Source organism: Portunus trituberculatus, chromosome 33 (assembly GCF_017591435.1).
Source record: "Portunus trituberculatus isolate SZX2019 chromosome 33, ASM1759143v1, whole genome shotgun sequence".
In the NCBI taxonomy this organism is placed as follows: Eukaryota; Metazoa; Arthropoda; class Malacostraca; order Decapoda; family Portunidae; genus Portunus; species Portunus trituberculatus.
The window spans coordinates 2,075,286-2,092,500 of record NC_059287.1 but is presented as its reverse complement, the minus strand read 5'-3'; the positions used below and the strand labels follow the sequence as shown (position 1 = coordinate 2,092,500).

The window sequence follows — 17,215 nt, the reverse complement described above, 5'->3', positions numbered from 1 at the left end:
AGAGAGAGAGAGAGAGACGAACTAATGTGGAAGGGAGATAAAGAAAGACGAGAGAGAGAGAGAGAGAGAGAGAGAGAGAGAGAGAGAGAGAGAGAGAGAGAGAGAGAGAGAGAGAGAGAGAGAGAGAAATACACCTCCATTCCTCTCTGGCTGGTAGTGATAGTGGTGGCGCCAATGGGATATGCAGTGCTTGCCAACGTGGTGATGATGGTGATGATGTCAGTGGCCCGTGAAGCACCTGGTGACGTCTTCTTTAAGGTAACTGTGACTGGTGCTCCGTCCAGAGTCAATGCGACAACTCACAGCACGTATCGCTCTGGTGAACGTTTCCGCATCTCATCTCCATAACTTGTAATAGGGTGCTGTGGAAGTTACTGCAGTTTTTCAAGTTTTTTTTTTCGTGATTCCTGTGATAGTTTGACGTGGTTTATGATTGGAAGTTGCTTGTGTTGTTTTTCCAAGGGTGATTTTATGCGTTGTAATGATTTGATGTGGTTTCAGTAAGTTATTTTGAGTTTTTAGAAGTTACAGCGGTTTTCAAGGATTTTTCATGACTCCTGTTATAGTTTGGCGTAGTTTATTTTTGGAAGTTGCTTGAGTTATTTTTTCAAGGTGATTTCATGAGTTGTAGTGATTTGATGTGGTTTCAGTAAGTTATTTTGAGTCTTTAAGAAATTGCTGTGGTTTTCAAGGTTTTCTTCATGACTCCTGTTATAGTTTGGCGTAGTTTATTTTTGGAAGTTGCTTCAGTTGTTTTCAAGGTGATTTTATGCGTTGTAATGATTTGGTGTGGTTTAAGTAAGTTATTTTGAGCTTTTAAGAAATTGCTGTGGTTTTCAAGGTTTTTTTCATGACTCCTGTGATAGTTTGGCGTGGTTTATTTTGGGAAGTTGCTTGAATGAATTTTTTCAAAGGTGATTTCATGCGTTGTAATGATTTGATGTGGGTTCAGTGAGAGTTATTTGAGTTTTCACAAGACAGGTTTCTTGATGGTGGTAGTTGGAGACTTTTATGAAAATTACTGGAGTTTTCAAGGGTTTTCGTGATTCTAGTGTGATGGCTTAAGTTTCTAGTGGCAGCTATAGTTTTCAAGGTAATGGCTCTAGAATTTCAAGGATTTGTTTCTTTATCCAGGCGATATTTTGGCATTCTAGTTTTAAAGAGTTGTTTCATAACTATTGATAGTTTAGTATTGCAGAGTCTACTAAAGGTTATGGTGCTTGTGAAGTGCTTTAATGAATCTGATGATAGTTTAACAAGCCATAGTGGAATTTGTTTTAGTTTTCAATGGATGTTTTTGGATGAATTTAATATAACCCTTTGAATACTGGGACACATTTTTGCCTTGAGATTGTGTACGATTAGACCATTTTATTGACATTAGCAAGGGTCTATGGACGGCAGAAGACTACTGGTCACACTCTTCACTATTCTAATACCCCATATGAGTTTCTGAAGCTGCATAAAATCACCAAATAGTAAGCAGAATGAATATGGAGACGCGTCATGGTACTGAAGAGGTTAATAAGAACTCTTCATCACCAATGCAAAGACACATGCAAAACCAAACTTCCCATCTCTATAACGTGAAAAAAGGGAATCCTTATGGGAGCTCACACTTTTCAATACAGAGACAATGCAATGCCGGTACAGCCGCCCCGTTACTGCCACAAAACCCCGGCCTTGCCTCCCCTCTTTTGTTATTAGAAATGCCTGCCTATATCGTGTCGACAAGGGTCCCGCGCCTCGTCTTTTAAGCACAGATGCTGCCGCTGTAGATATTCCGTAAAAGAAAGCGCGAAATGGGAAGGCAAATTGTGTGGTGTAGGATGCCTGGGTACGTCTCTTTCTTCAGCGTCAAAATTCAGTCCATCCGCGTTTAGGTTTATAAGAAATTCTCAGCCATATCGTGTTATTGTGTTGACAGAATCTTGCTCAGTGCTTTTTTTCCGGCTCTAGCATGTACAGAAGTGGCCGGATTGCCTTTTGTTGTAAGGAAGACACCACGCAACAAATTGACACTTCACGGGGAAAAGAATTAAGAGCAAGGAAAGGAAGGAGAATTTAGAACGCATTTTTCTGTGCCGTGAAGAGTGTGAAGAGAAGCAAGGCAAAAGGAAGCGAGTTTATAAACCTGAAGAAGATACAGAAGATAAAAATACACCCAGAATTATTGCAAAATTATGAAAACAAGGACGAAGACGATAACGAAGATGAGGAAGAGGAATATTAATGATGGTAATTGCGCTATTAGTAATGACGATAATAACGATAATAATAACACTAGAAACAAGAACAACAGCAACATACGGAAACAATAAAAAAACAAGGGCAAAACAATAAATAAAAACAACCACAAACCCAAAAATAACACACACAAACACAACAAACACAAATACCAACACCTCTCTCTCTCTCTCACGCACACTGAAGAGAAAGAGGAAGGGAGAAAGAGAGAGATAGAGAAAAAAAATATCGAGAAAAACCGCAAAGAATCGCAAACGCCTTTAGAATATTCGGCGCAGGTTAGGAGGGACCGTGAATGCGACTAGCAACGAGCGAGTTAGAAAAGTTAGATGAGTCAGGAGCACCAAGCAAAACCTGGAGGATTTGGAGAGAGAGAGAGAGAGAGAGAGAGAGAGAGAGAGAGAGAGAGAGAGAGAGAGAGAGAGAGAGAGAGAGAGAGAGAGAGAGAGAGAGAGAGAGAGAGAGAGAGAGAGAGAGAGAGAGAGAGAGAGAGAGAGAGAGAGAGAGAGAGAGAGAGAGAGAGAGAGAGAGAGAGAGAGTCTCCAAAATGGAATAGTGGCCTTGAAAGATGATGAAAGAGAGAAAGGAAGAAGGAGGAATGAGAGAGAGAGAGAGAGAGAGAGAGAGAGAGAGAGAGAGAGAGAGAGAGAGAGAGAGAGAGAGAGAGAGAGAGAGAGAGAGAGAGAGAGAGAGAGAGATAAGGATGCTAAAGGAATGGATAGGAATGACCTTCAGAGAGAGAGAGAGAGAGAGAGAGAGAGAGAGAGAGAGAGAGAGAGAGAGAGAGAGAGAGAGAGAGAGAGAGAGAGAGAGAGAGAGAGAGAGAGAGAGAGAGAGAGAGAGAGAGAGAGAGAGAAGGGGGAGCATGAAAGACGATGGAGAAAAAAGAGATGAGCAAAAAAGAAGATAACGAACGAAACAGGAGAGGGGAGAGGAAGAGGAAGAAGACATGGAAGAAGAGGAGGAGGAGGAAGAGGAGGAGGAAGAAGAGGAGGAGGAGGAGGAAGATATAAAAGAAGCACAAAAGGAAGAGGAGTGAGAAGAGAAATCGGAGGAAAGCAAAGGAGATGATAAAGGAGGGAAGAGGAAAGGTAAGAGAAATCTAAAGTGAAGGAGAGAAAGGAAAGAGAAAAGGAGGAAGGAGGAATAATCTGAGGTAAAGAGAGAGAGAGAGAGAGAGAGAGAGAGAGAGAGAGAGAGAGAGAGAGAGAGAGAGAGAGAGATGAGAAGGAAGGAGAGAGGGAAGAGAGAGCTAAGCATGAGGATGAGAGAAGAATAGAGAGAGAGGGAGAGAATAGCCCCTAAGAGAGAGAGAGAGAGAGAGAGAGAGAGAGAGAGAGAGAGAGAGAGAGAGAGAGAGAGAGAGAGAGAGAGAGAGAGAGAGAGAGAGAGAGAATTCTACGCACGCATATAGTACTGAATCTGAGAGCATGTATGTATGCATGTGTATATGTGTATGAATGTATGTGTGTGTGTGTGTGTGTGTGTGTGTGTGTGTGTGTGTGTGTGTGTGTGTGTGTGCGTGTGTGTAGTACCACGTGTGTAAGGAATGGGTAGAAACGTGAAAGAGGACAGGCAGGAGGCACCTTAGGAGGAGGAGGAGGAGGAGGAGGTGGTGGTGGAGAGAGAGAGAGAGAGAGAGAGAGAGAGAGAGAGAGAGAGAGAGAGAGAGAGAGAGAGAGAGAGAGAGAGAGAGAGAGAGAGTCGGTATATGGCTTGAATATTTGATCGTGTCTAAGTGACTTGCCTAATACAGCATTCATGTTTGATGGCGACTCTCCCTGACTGAGGCCCAATGGAGGTATGGGAAATAGAGAGGTAAGGAGGGAGGGAGAGAAGAATAGAGCGGGAGGGAAGGAGGGAGGGAGGGACGCTGGGGAACAGGGAAGAATAGGACGACGTAGAGAATTGACACACAACGAAGAATAGCTGTGGGAGATGGAAGGAGGAATAGAAGGAAGGTAGGAGGGAAAAGATGGAGGGAAAAGGAAGGGAAGGGAAAAAAAAGGGAAAGATAAAAAATGAGCTGGAATGTAAGTAGGTTGGGAGAAATGGAGGATATTGATTTTCTCTCTCTCTCTCTCTCTCTCTCTCTCTGGTTCCCTTCCTCCCTTCCTCCCTCCGTCCCTCCTATCTCTCCCTCCCTCCTCCATCTTTCCTTCCCTCCCTTCCTCACTTTCTATTAATGTTGATTTGGTTATTTGTTTGCTTCGTTGTGGTGTGTGTGTGTGTGTGTGTGTGTGTGTGTGTGTGTGTGTGTGTGTGTGTGTGTGTGTGTGTGTGTGTGTGTGTGTGTGTGGCGAATAACAAAAATACTCATGATGTAGTAATACTGTTCTGTTATCAATTACTCCATGGCTGAACAGAATCACAATTTTTTCCTTCACCGATATTCGCGGGAAAAATGTGCCTCTGATCTGGACCTTTTCGGCAAGCACTAATGTCGACCTAATGGCGTCCCGCACTAGTACAAAAATAATCTGAGCTGAAAATTCTCGCACTGGATCCACAGAAAACGGGATTCGAGAAAAGGACGCAAATATTTTACATTAATACCGCGTGTCCCGCCGCCAGGAATGGGACCCTCGCTGAGAATTTACACATATTAATACATGCATGAAGTTTGCGTGCGTGCTGCCTGAGGACGCGGGAACAACTGCACGCAAACAAACACGTGCAACAATGCCCACCTCCTGAGCACGGCGCCACCTGCTGTGTTCGCAGCGCTGCACGAGACAAGGCCCACGGAGGGGACAGCACAGCGCTCCTCTCACCCAATGGACCAGTCTCACCCCTTTCCCTGCCCCTCCCAGCACCCCACCGACCAGCACATCCTCCTGCCCTAAATCAAGCTCCCAGTCCCTGTCTCCCATACACAGCCTTACAATAAGGCCTCCTGCCACAGCTCCTATTCACTAACACACTAACATAGCCTCCACTTTTCATCCACCACAGTCCCCTAACCCCTATCATAGCCTCCTACCCCGACCACAACTCCCTACTTCCCAACACAGTCCACTACCTCTCACCACAGTCCCCTACCCCCGACCACAGCCTTCGTTGCCATTATCCCACCTCATCCCAACAATACAGCTTCTTAACACTCCCTTCTATTCCCTCTACACAGCATTTACTTCCTACTACAGCCTTTTACTCTCACTACAGCCTCTTCCTTCCCCACCCCACTCTATATAGGTTCCGTGCTCCCCAGTCTCCCCCACTGGCCCCTCACAGCGGGAATGTGCTGATGGATTTCAGTCAGTGGGACCGGACAGGCGTCGTCTTGTGCCGCTCGGTCGCCGCGTGACGCTGGCTCGATCCCCCAGACTTCTGCACCCAGACGAAATCTCAGTCCTTCCCCGCCCTCCTCACTCCCCAGCGGGTCCTCCTTCATCCCAGCCTCCCCTCCCCTCCCCGCCCGTCGCGAGTTATACCCACAATAACGGTGATAACCCAGCCAGCCTGCCGAGACGACCCAGTTATCACGGAGAAAAATATCTCACTTATGGAGAATGGACTGGTGGAGGAGGAGCCTTTACGCGAATTAGGAGAATAAATCACGTCCATCACAGGCACGACACGACGCTGCCTGACCGAGACTCACGTGACGGCGCCGCGCACGACACACACACACACACACACACACACACACACACACGCACATCCCGCCACACTGCCTGACAATTATACCCTAAATAGCCACCACTACAAACAACAGCAACCTCCGCCACCGCCACTTGTTTACTGCTTCATCTCGAGGACACAAGCAGATAAAAGAAGTATTATTGGCGGTGCATGAAAACAAAAGACGACTGGAGAAAGACAAACAGTATTCTTTGATAAAATACACCATTTGGAGAGCGGCATCCTCTTGATGTTATGTATCATTCCAAAAAAAGAAAGTTTGAAAAAATAAATCATGAAAACGAGGTAAGAGTTTTATGTTGAAAAAGGCTTCTCTCGTTTTTACCAAATTTAATTCCTTTCTGTTGACTGTCCATTATGGGGAATCCAGCGATGTCACACAAACACAGGGCCCGTCACCCGTCACACCAAGCCGTCACAATCACCCGTCACACCACCTCATTATCCGTCACACCAGCCCACCACCGTCACACCAGTACACCACCATCACACAAGCGCACCTTCCGTCACTTCAAGCCTTCACCGTCACACCAGCACACCATCGTCACTTCAAGCCTTTACCGCCACCAGTCACGCGAGCAGTCATCCGTTACCTATTGCACCCGTCACACAGCTCGTCACTCTTCACAAGTCACCCAAACTCATCGTATCACCCACGAATTTGTTACATCACCCCGTCACGCGTCAGCTGTCCCGTCACCTCCCGTCTTGTTCCGTCTCGCTCCGTCAGTCGTCACCCAGCACGCCTTTCCCTGCCATTAGTTATTGAACGCACAAAATAATAAATAAACTTAGACTCAAGTGAATACAGGAAAAAAAAAAAAAAGCTCTTTCCCAGGTTTATTTTTTCTTAACTTTCTCTTTGTTTCATTTTGTATTCTTCCAAAAGTTACTTGCCTCGATACAAAGGAATATCATTTTTTGTTCACAGATTTCTTTTGTGTGTTTCATGTATGGATCACTTTCAATGATTAAAAAGATGCATACGGTGAGAAAAAAATGAGTTTCTAATCCATTAAGTTCGATAGAGAGGTGAATAATACGCAGGTATCATGTTTATTTTGTATCACCATGAACTCGTGTATCACTTGAACAATGAACAGGAAGACCCATTGAAAAACTCGATGAAAAAAAAAAAGACGTAAAAGAAAATGTAGGATGAGCAAATATAATGGATGAGAACATAGCATCACTCACACACACACACACACACACACACGGACACGCTTGCTGTAATGACATAACGTAGGTAATTAATGATATTATCGCATGAATGAGGACTTTAATACACTGGCTTGGTAATTTATGTATATATGGGTGTATTCCCTCCCTGATGTATGCTAACTGAGTTACGTGTCTATTAATGTATGGCGCCCCGCGAGGTTTCACTTTTGAGGTTACTTGATGTGTTTTTCCTTCCTTCCTTCCCTCCCTCCACACTAACTTCTCTCTCCTCCGTCTCTCCCCCTCAGCCTCGTATTTTTCTCCCTTTTTTTTCTTACATTTTTACATTCCTCCCTTCTCCTCCTGTGTCCTCTTCCTTCCTTCCCTCCCTCTTTCTTCCACCGTCTTGAGTCTTCCCTTCGTCTCTCCTCCCTCCATCTCGGCCTCAATCCTTTCCTTCTTCAATATTTTTATCTTCCTCCCTCCTCCTCCTGTTCATTCCTTGCCTCTCTCCTTCGCTGTCTTCTGTCTTCTCTCTAGTCTTCTCTTTTTCTGCTGTCTCCATCTTTCCCTCCCTAATCTCGTCTCATCCGTCCCCCCCTCTCTCTCGTCCTCCTTCCTTCCTTCCTTCCTCTCTTCCTCTCTCTGCCCAATTGCTGCATCTGTTCCTTCTTTCCTTTCTTCTCTTCCTCCTTCGCTTCCATCTCCTCTTAATATTAGTAATGCTCAAAAGAGAGGCTTGGAATTGGACTGGAAAATTATGGCCAATAGTTTCCATCATGTACTGTAACTCTCTCTCTCTCTCTCTCTCACCATTCCGTCGTCAAACAGTGCGTCATTCCCTTCTTTACATGCCCCTTTTCTCCCTCACCACATCCCTTTCTATAATTGAAAGGTAAATACACGGAAACGGTGATAAGATAGTGCTTATGAGACGAGGGTAAATACTTGTTCGGCGCCTTTAATAAAACATCTCACTCGTGCGGTCTACTTTAAGTTTACCTGAGTTACCCTGAATCTCCCGTTTTCTCTCAGGGCCTCTCAACAAGGCAGGTCTCCCCGGCGGGTTCTCCAGTCTCCCCGTCCCTCTCGCTCGTGAAATATGCACACGCCCGGGGCCGGCAAGGGCGACATAAAGTTTTCTTAAATAAACACTAACCTGATTAGTGAGATAAAGATCGCATCTCCATTGAATATTCCGTTGGTTCGTTACGCCACACCTTCTTCTTCTGCCTCACGAAACGCTGTTATTCCTTCTAGACTTTAATGGTGGAATTTCCTTGATTTATTTACTTCCATCATCCATCTCAACTGCTCTCGTTCGCTCTCTCTCTCTCTCTCTCTCTCTCTCTCTCTCTCTCTCTCTCTCTCTCTCTTTCTACTTCGTCTTGTTTCCCTTCTGTATGTCTCTGTTTCTCTCTGTCTGTCTGTCTGTCTGTCTGTCTGTCTGTCTGTCTGTCTGTCTCTCTCTCTCTCTCTCTCTCTGTTTCTGTCTCCCTGCCTTTATTCACTCCCATTATCCACTTCAACTCTCTCTCTCTCTCTCTCTCTGCTTCGTCTTGTAGCACTCCCGCCTCTGTCTCCATGTCTATCCACTCCACTCCCATGACTACCAGCGTGTTTGAGTAGTGGTGCTGGAGGTGCTGGTGGTGCCTTGCTGTGTCTGTCACTCGGCGCACTGGAGGGGAGACTAGCGCAGGCAATAGCTGACAAAGAGCCGAGCCAAAGAAAACGACAGAGCGACACCAGGTAGATACATGAGCAGGGAAGCGTGGTGGGTGTGTGGCGTGTGAAGAAAGTGTGTGATGTAAGGTGTGATAGTGTGTAAGTGTGTTTGATTTGGGTGTAGATAATGGTGGGAGCAGGAAGTACAGGAAATGGGAATAGGGAAAGGAAATATGGGAATTGTAAGAAGTGAAAGGAAGAAATAGATGGTAAAAGATTGTTTGTAGGTTATTTTTCGGGTTAAGGAAGTGGAGAAAATGGGAATAAGAAATGGAAATATGGGAATTGTAAGAAGTAAAAGGAAGATATGTGAAGTACAATTTAAAGTTAACCTCTTCAGTACAATGGTGTATTTCCATATTAATTCTGCTTACTATTTGGTGATTTTATACAGCCTCAGAAACTCATGTGGGGATTAAAATAGTGAGGACTCTGGCCATTAATCTTCTGACCTCCATAGACTCTTCCTACTGTCAATAAAATGGTCTAATCGTACAAAAATCTCAAGGTAAAAATGTGTCCCAGTACTGAACGGGTTAAAAGAAAATTAGCAGCTTGTTTCCTCAGGTTGTTTTCTATTACAGTTTTTCATTCTAAGTCCCCTAACCTCACTTTTATAGATTCCTCAATATTTTTTATTTTTATTTTGGATAGATATTGTTCACTTTCCATTTGCTATCTATCTTAATTTAATGATCTTTTGTGTCTTTCCTTCAATATTTTCTTACTTTCTTTCACTCTTACAAAAATTATGCATTGTCATTTTCATTCTTTTCCCCATTACTTCCTGGAAACATCCCAATAGTCTTCCACAGACCTTCATGACACACACACACACACACACACACACACACACACACACACACACACACACACTGCAACAATATCCTTTCCTCAGATGCAACGCCATTCTTTCAATTTCATTTTTTCTTTTCCTCTTCTTTATATCCCGCTTCCTGTATTTCCTGGGCCTGAATTGTATCCCTTTATTTTAGCGCTATATTTTCCACTAGTCTTTCTTTGCTTGCCTCCTTTTTCCCGCCGAGTCCAGGTACTGACCCACGAGGCTGTTCATTTCACTCTGGCCCGCATCCTGAACCACTTAGCTCCCCCACCCCTACTCTCGCCACTACTCTCAAAGGCCACAGAGACGATTTGCAGGATTTTCAAGAGTTTCTCCAGTTGGAAATGCAGAAATCTTGTTAATCTGTCATTCAATTGTTAAAGGAAATTAGAAAAACCACGTGCATCTTCAAATACAGCGTGTGCGGAGGTGAGGCACTGGGTCTCCTCAAATTATGATCCATTGCACGTATTCTTAAACGTTTCATTCTATCATCACGACTATTTTCAATCCTTTCAGTACTATGATGCAGTTTTACTTAAATTTTGGGTGTGGTTAGACGATTTTATTTACATTAGGAAGGGTCTTTGGAGGTCAGGAGATTAATGGCCAGAGTCTTCACTATTTCTATCCCCGCGAAAGTTTCTGAAGTTGTATAAAATCACCAAATAGTAAAGAAGAATAGATATGAAAGTGTGTCCTGGTGCTGAAGGTGTTAAAGGCCACAGAGATCATTAGCCAAGTTCTTAAGGTTGTTTTTTTACCTTCGATGATGAAGAATCTTTGTTAACTTATTACTAAAATCACGGAAACGCCACTAAAACCTCGTGTAACTTCCTTAACTTTCTATAGCCTGTTGGAAGTAGAGGAGATGAAGCAATAAAGTGTTTCATAGTAGGATTCTGGCAAGACCACATTCTGAAACATTTCTCTCCGCAACACTACTTTCAAAAGGCTCTAGTTAAAGGTATACAGATTTATAATGGTGTTTTTTTTTACGGTTCTAGTATCAGAGTAACGAGATTTCACTTTTGTGGTCTTTAAAAACAGTAGTGGTGAGGGAGCAATGCGTTTAAACCCTTCAGTACTGGGATATATTTCTACCATGAGTTTTGGGATATGATTCAATGATTCTATTTATACAAGGAAAGGTCTATGGAGATCAGAAGATTAATAGCCAAAGTCGTTCACTATTTTAATTACCACACAAGTTTCTGAGGCTGTATAAAATCGCCAAATAGTAACCAGAATGGATATGAAAACGTGACATGGTACTGAAAGAATAAAGTGCCTTTGATACATTAGAAAGAGTCAATGGAGGTCAGATTATTTACACCATATATTAAGCAGAATAAATATGGAAACGTGACATGCTACTGAAGAGGTAAAAATGCCTTTGATATACAACACACAGGGTCTATGAAGGTCAGACGATTAATAACCAGAGTCTGTTGCTATTATAATCCCCACATAAGTTTCTAAAGCTGGACACCTAATAGTAAACAGCAGAATGTATATGGAAACGTGACACGGTACTGAAGGGGTAAAATGCCTTCTATACACAACAGGCAGGCTTGTTTCCTCCCGGTGGTTCACGACTGAAGAGGACCGAAACCACTGCTTGGACTGCCACCACGTGACGACCTTATCTTTCAAGGGAGATACAGACGGATCCAAGAGGCTTCAGTACCCCTCACCCTGCCCCACGTCCCTTCCTGCCCTCCCAGTCTTCCTTAGTCTCGCCCACTTGCACTCCAGCACCATAAAAATAAAACACGACCCAATTATCTTCGGGTTTGGTGGGTCTTCTGTCTGGATTAGCTTCGCCATTCCTTTATCGCCGCTCTCTCTCTCTCTCTCTCTCTCTCTCTCTCTCTCTCTCTCTCTCTCTCTCTCTCTCTCTCTCTCTCTCTCGAAAATAGAAATGAAAAGTACCAGATAAATGTTTCACGTACAAAAAGAAACACACACACAAACACAAAGACACACACACACACACACACACACACACACACACACACACACACGTGGTATCACAGCAAATTTCACATCAATCATCTATTACTTAGGAATTAAATAAACTAGTCAGTCTAAAATACATAAAAAAAAAACGCTTGTCTATTTTGCTTATGTCCACTGCAGTCTGCCATTACTCTTCTTTATTAATTATTTTTTACTCCTATTTCTTTTTTCCTTTCCTGTAAAACCAATAGCAGTGTTTCCATTTCCATTACGCGACATTAAATTTGTAACAACGAACACATAACTTTGATTTCGTGTTTTTGTTAATGTTTGCACCTTTTCATTTACCTGTTCGTAATTAGCAACGTGTCGGAATGTGTTGCTGTTTTTTACTCTCCTAACTCGTATCCTGTGTGTGTGTGTCTGTCTGTCTGTCTGTCTGTCTGTCTGTCTGTCTGTCTCTCTCTCTCTCTCTCTCTCTCTCTCTCTCTCTCTCCCATGGGATGGCCGCCTGCAGGGTTTGAACAGAAGACACAAACTTTGGTTCCTTTTATCATTGGAATTTGAAAGTTTGTTTTTTTATATTTATTATGAAGTTATATTTCTCTAATTTATACCAAAGTCAAAGGTTCACTTTTACCCAGAAGTTTGGGAAGGAATAAGAGATCTCTCAGAGGAGGAGGAGGAGGAAGAAGAGGAGGAGGAGGAGGAGGAGGAGGAGGAGGAGGAGGAGGAGGAGGAGGAGGAGGAGGAGGAGGAGGAAGAAGAAGAGGAGGAGGAGACAGGAAACTGTAACATTAAAAAAACATATTGTGTGTGTGTGTGTGTGTGTGTGTGTGTGTGTGTGTGTGTGTGTGTGTGTGTGTGTGTGTGTGTGTGTGTGTGTGTGTGTGTGTGTGTGTGTGCGTGTGTAAGCGCGGGTCTGCACGTGTGTGTAATCATTTGAATGACACGTCAATATGAAATAATTTTTGCTCTGATTGAAAATAATTTAGAAGAACACTTAGCTAAATGAAACACAAAGCAATCTGGCGCTGAGAGAGAGAGAGAGAGAGAGAGAGAGAGAGAGAGAGAGAGAGAGAGAGAGAGAGAGAGAGAGAGAGAGAGAGAGGGTTATATTATTTCATTACTACCTCTGATACGTCCATTGTCGCTTCTCTTTGATGTCTCCCAAGTCAGGCGTGTCCGCGAGTCTTCACTTCCCGCCCCTCTGCAATTGTCTCCCTCTCAAGGCTGCCAGGGAGTCGCCAGGGAATCGAACGCGGGTATTGACAGGGCAGGGCTGAGGCGAAGGGTTACAGAGGGTGAAAGAGAAGAGCAGGCAGGGAGGCTCAGCGTGGCAGGGTGGCTTGTGAGGTAAAGAGTGAACAGGGAAATGAAGGGACGAAAGGGATAGATAGAAAAGGGTGATAAGACTAGTGAGAGAGAGAGAGAGAGAGAGAGAGAGAGAGAGAGAGAGAGAGAGAGAGAGAGAGAGAGAGAGAGAGAGAGAGAGAGAGAGAGAGAGAGAGAGAGAGAGAACAGGAAAATAAATAAAAAAAAATTGAATAGAGTACGAAGAAACAAAGGAAGCAAATGAAACGGAAAAAAATGAAAAGATTAAGAAAGTTACGATAAAACGAAGAGATAAGAGACTGGAAGAAGACAAAGAGACGCAAGAAAATAGGAAAAAAGAGAAACGAAAATGGAAGAGGAAACGAAAGAACGAAAGAAAAGGAAAAGTGAATAATGCGCAAGAAAATGAAGGCTAAAGAAAACGATTTGATAAAGTGACGTGGAAAGAAGAGAAAGAGGAAGACAACGAAGAAGGAGGAGGAAGGAGGAGGAGGAGAAGGAGGAGGAGGAGGAGGAAGAGGAATGGATGAGATAGAAACTCGGCTGAAATTAAAAGAGGAATTAAAGAGAAGCTTAATAAAAGGAGGAGAAATGGAGACAAATGAGAAACGTGTGGAGATAAAAGCAAGACCAATGGAGAAGAGGATAAGAAGAGAGGGAGAGGAAACGAGGGAGATGAGGAGGAGGAGGGAGATGAGGAGGAGGAGGAGGAGGAGGAGGATAAATAGAAATCTCCCGGATAATTTGAGGGATTAAGGGAACACAAGGGAGAAGGAGAAGGAGGAGGAGGAGGAGGAGGAGGAGGAGGAGGAGGAGGAGGAGGAAGAGGAGGAAAGAAGAAACAAAGCACCAGAAAAGTAAATGAAATACAGTATTAAAGGTCCTTCTTGTGTCTACAAAAGAAGAGAGGAGGAGGAGGAGGAGGAGGAGGAGGAGGAGGAGGAGGAGGAGGAGGAGGAGGAGGAGGAGGAGGAGGAGGAGGAGGGGAGGAGGAGGAGGAGGAGGAGGACAAACATAGGGGCGGAAAACGATCAGGAATAAAAGAAAACCAAGCGATGTGAATAAAAGAAGAAAAAGGAAGAACAAGTAAGTGTGAAGAAAGTAATAGGGATAGAAGAAGAAGAAGAAGAAGAAGAAGAAGAAGAAGAAGAAGAAGAAGAAGAAGAAGAAGAAGAAGAAGAAGAAGAAGAAGAAAACAAGAAGAAAAAAAAAGAAAAGAAAATGATGATGATGATGAAGAAAGAAAACGATACAAAAGCCTTCCACTAAACCACAACCACAACCACCACGAGGAACACCCAACACCAAACACCAAACACCACAAACACACCACCCAAACTCACCAAACCTAACCTAACCTACGTAAGCTCACCCAAACTCACACACACACACACACACACACACACACACACACACACACACACACCAAGACACAACCCAAACCATCCCGAACTCTACCCAAACAAATGACTACGATAGACAGGAAGAGGGAGTGTGAGGCGAGGAGGCAAAAGACAAGGGCGATTTCTTCAGTTTCATCAGCAAAGTGGGTCAGTATCTGGGGGAAGTTTGGACATTATTCTCGACTGTTATCTTCATCCCACTCCCTCTCAGTAAAACTTTGGCCAGGACCTGAAATTGGAATCATAGGGCGCATACACTTCACTGCCCGTTCCGAGGAGAGACAGAGAGAGGGAGGGAGGAAAGAGGGAGACATGGTGGGTGATAGGAGGGAAGAGAAAGAAGGGAGAAAAAAAAGATGGTAGAGGAAATAAGGGCTAAGAAATGTATGGAGGAGGAAGAGAGACACGATGGAAGGAAGACACGATAGAAGGAGAGAAGGAAAGAGAAGGAAGGAAGGATAATGAATGGATGGTAAAAGAAATATGAAGGAGGGAGGAAACATGGTGAATGATAGAAGAAAAGAAAGGAAAGGAAAGAGAAGGAAGGGAGGAAAAAAAAGGAGAGAATGCATGGTAGAAGAGAGAAAAAGGAAAAGAAACGTATGGGGAGGAAGGAAAGAAGGAAGGAAGAGAGAGAGAGAGAGAGAGAGAGAGAGAGAGAGAGAGAGAGAGAGAGAGAGAGAGAGAGAGAGAGAGAGAGAGAGAGAGAGAGAGAGAGAGAGGATGAGGGAGAAATGGGATGACAGGGGAAAGAATGGATGACAGAGAGGCAATTGTGGGCGATGGGATGGGGAGGAAGGAAGAGAAATGGAGAAACTATGGAGGAGAGAATGGGATGATAAAATGGTGGGTGGAGGAAAGGGAGGGACGGGAGAGAGAGAGAGAGAGAGAGAGAGAGAGAGAGAGAGAGAGAGAGAGAGAGAGAGAGAGAGAGAGAGAGAGAGAGAGAGAGAGAGAGAGAGAGAGAGAGAGAGAGAGAGTAAAGGAGGGAATACATTACTTTAACAGGGAAATAAATGTCACTTGTACGAAATGTGAAAGTAAGTTTGAATGAAATGGAAAAAAAATATTTAGTCTATACATAAACAAGATTGAAATACAAGGTAAAGGAACTCGGAAGAGGAGGAGGAGGAGGAGGAGGAGGAGGAGGAGGAGGAGGAGGAGGAGGAGGAGGAGGAGGAGGAGGAGGAGGAAAAGAAACGAATAAAAATATGAAGGAGAAGGAGGGAAAGAGAAGGAAGAAAAGAAAATAATGAAAGAAAGTATAAGAAAAAAGAAGGGAAGGAGGAAGAAGAGGAAAGGAAAACAGGAAATCAAAAAGAGAAAAGAGGGGAAGAAAAGGAAGAAAAGAAAATATCAACTGAAAAAAATAATGAAAAATGAAGTGAGTCAAAACAGATGCATGACTCACAGGAGGAAGTGAATCACCATTAAGTGAATGACTTTGAAATGGACACGACAGAACAAAAAGGGGAAAGTTGTCCATTGATCGCAAATAGGAAGGGAAGCGATAAAGTTCAGAGGAGAAAGAGAGACGAAGGAAAAATGGAAGATACAAAATATAAAGATAAAAAGATAAATTAAAGCAAATATATACGAGAGGAAATCCAATTAAGTTTCCCTCTAATGTAAACAACGCCTGGGAGCGAGCGCGTGCACACACACACACACACACACACACACACACACACACACACACACACACACGAACAATTATCGTGGATTACTGCATGTTACACAGAATCACACACACACACACACACACACACACACACACACACACACACACACACACACACACACACACTCTCTCTCTCTCTCTCTCTCTCTCTCACCCACCCATACACACACACACACACACACCCATACACACCAAATCTCTCTCTCTCTCTCTCTCTCTCTCTCATCCATCCCTCCCCAATCAAAACACACCCCTTAACCAGCGCCTCACCCTCACCACTCTTGGCCCACCGTGCACCAGCGAGAGGGCGCCGCGACACTCCTTTGATGGCCAGTGCTCTCTTTGATTTGCGACACACGCTTTTATGACAGTGTTGCGACCCCCGATCAGTGCTGCGTGTCCCCCCTTGGTGTGCTAACGAGTGTGGTGTTTGGGTGGTGTTTGGGTGGTGTTTGGTTGGTGATTTGGTGAGTGTCTGGTTGGTGTTTTTTTGTTATTTTTTGTGTGTTTTGATGGTGTTTGATGTGATTTTTAAAGGATAGCTGTTTTATTTATCTTGTTTGTGTGTTGCGAGTGTGTTTAGTGGTGTTTGGTGGTGTTTGGTTGGTGTTTACTTGGTTTTTGGTCCCTTGTGGGCTATTTGTTTGTGTTTGTGTTTTTTTTTTTAACTAATTTACTTGGTTTGTGTGTTACGAGTGTTTGTGGTGTTTGGTTGTGTTGGTTGTGTTTGGTTGGTGTTTACTTGATTTTTGGTGCCTTGTGGGTTGTTTGTCCGTGTGTTTTGATGATTTTTTTTTTTTAGGGTAACTTTTATTTATCTGGTTTGTATTTCTTCCTTTTTTTTTTTTTTTCCTTTCGTGTCCAAGATGGGGAAAATTATCACTAATTTCCTATTAACTTTTGGTATTCATCGCTTCTTTCTACTTTTCTGTGGCCAATGTAATGTTCTCTTTTCAAACGGCACACCTTTCAAAATGGTAGTATCTTTAATGGCGTTAGTTTCCAGTAGTGTTCTTTTTCCAGTGTTTTGTCTTCAATTTTCTTCCATTTTTGTATCGGTGACGTGTGTGTTAATTTGTGTTAACATTCTTACTGCACACTTTGACTTTACCCCTTGAGCCTGTGTGTGTGTGTGTGTGTGTGTGTGTGTGTGTGTGTGTGTGTGTGTTTTCCCTCCTAACTTTTTGAACTGAGCAACAAAATGACGTA

General features: G+C 43.6%; 1 protein-coding gene across 33 annotated transcripts in view; it reads right to left on the bottom strand.

The window, feature by feature from the left end:
* Positions 1-17,215, bottom strand: part of LOC123512468 (CUGBP Elav-like family member 4) — a 754,341-nt gene that overhangs the window by 114,776 nt on the left and 622,350 nt on the right. The gene's annotated exons all lie outside the window — the stretch shown is intronic.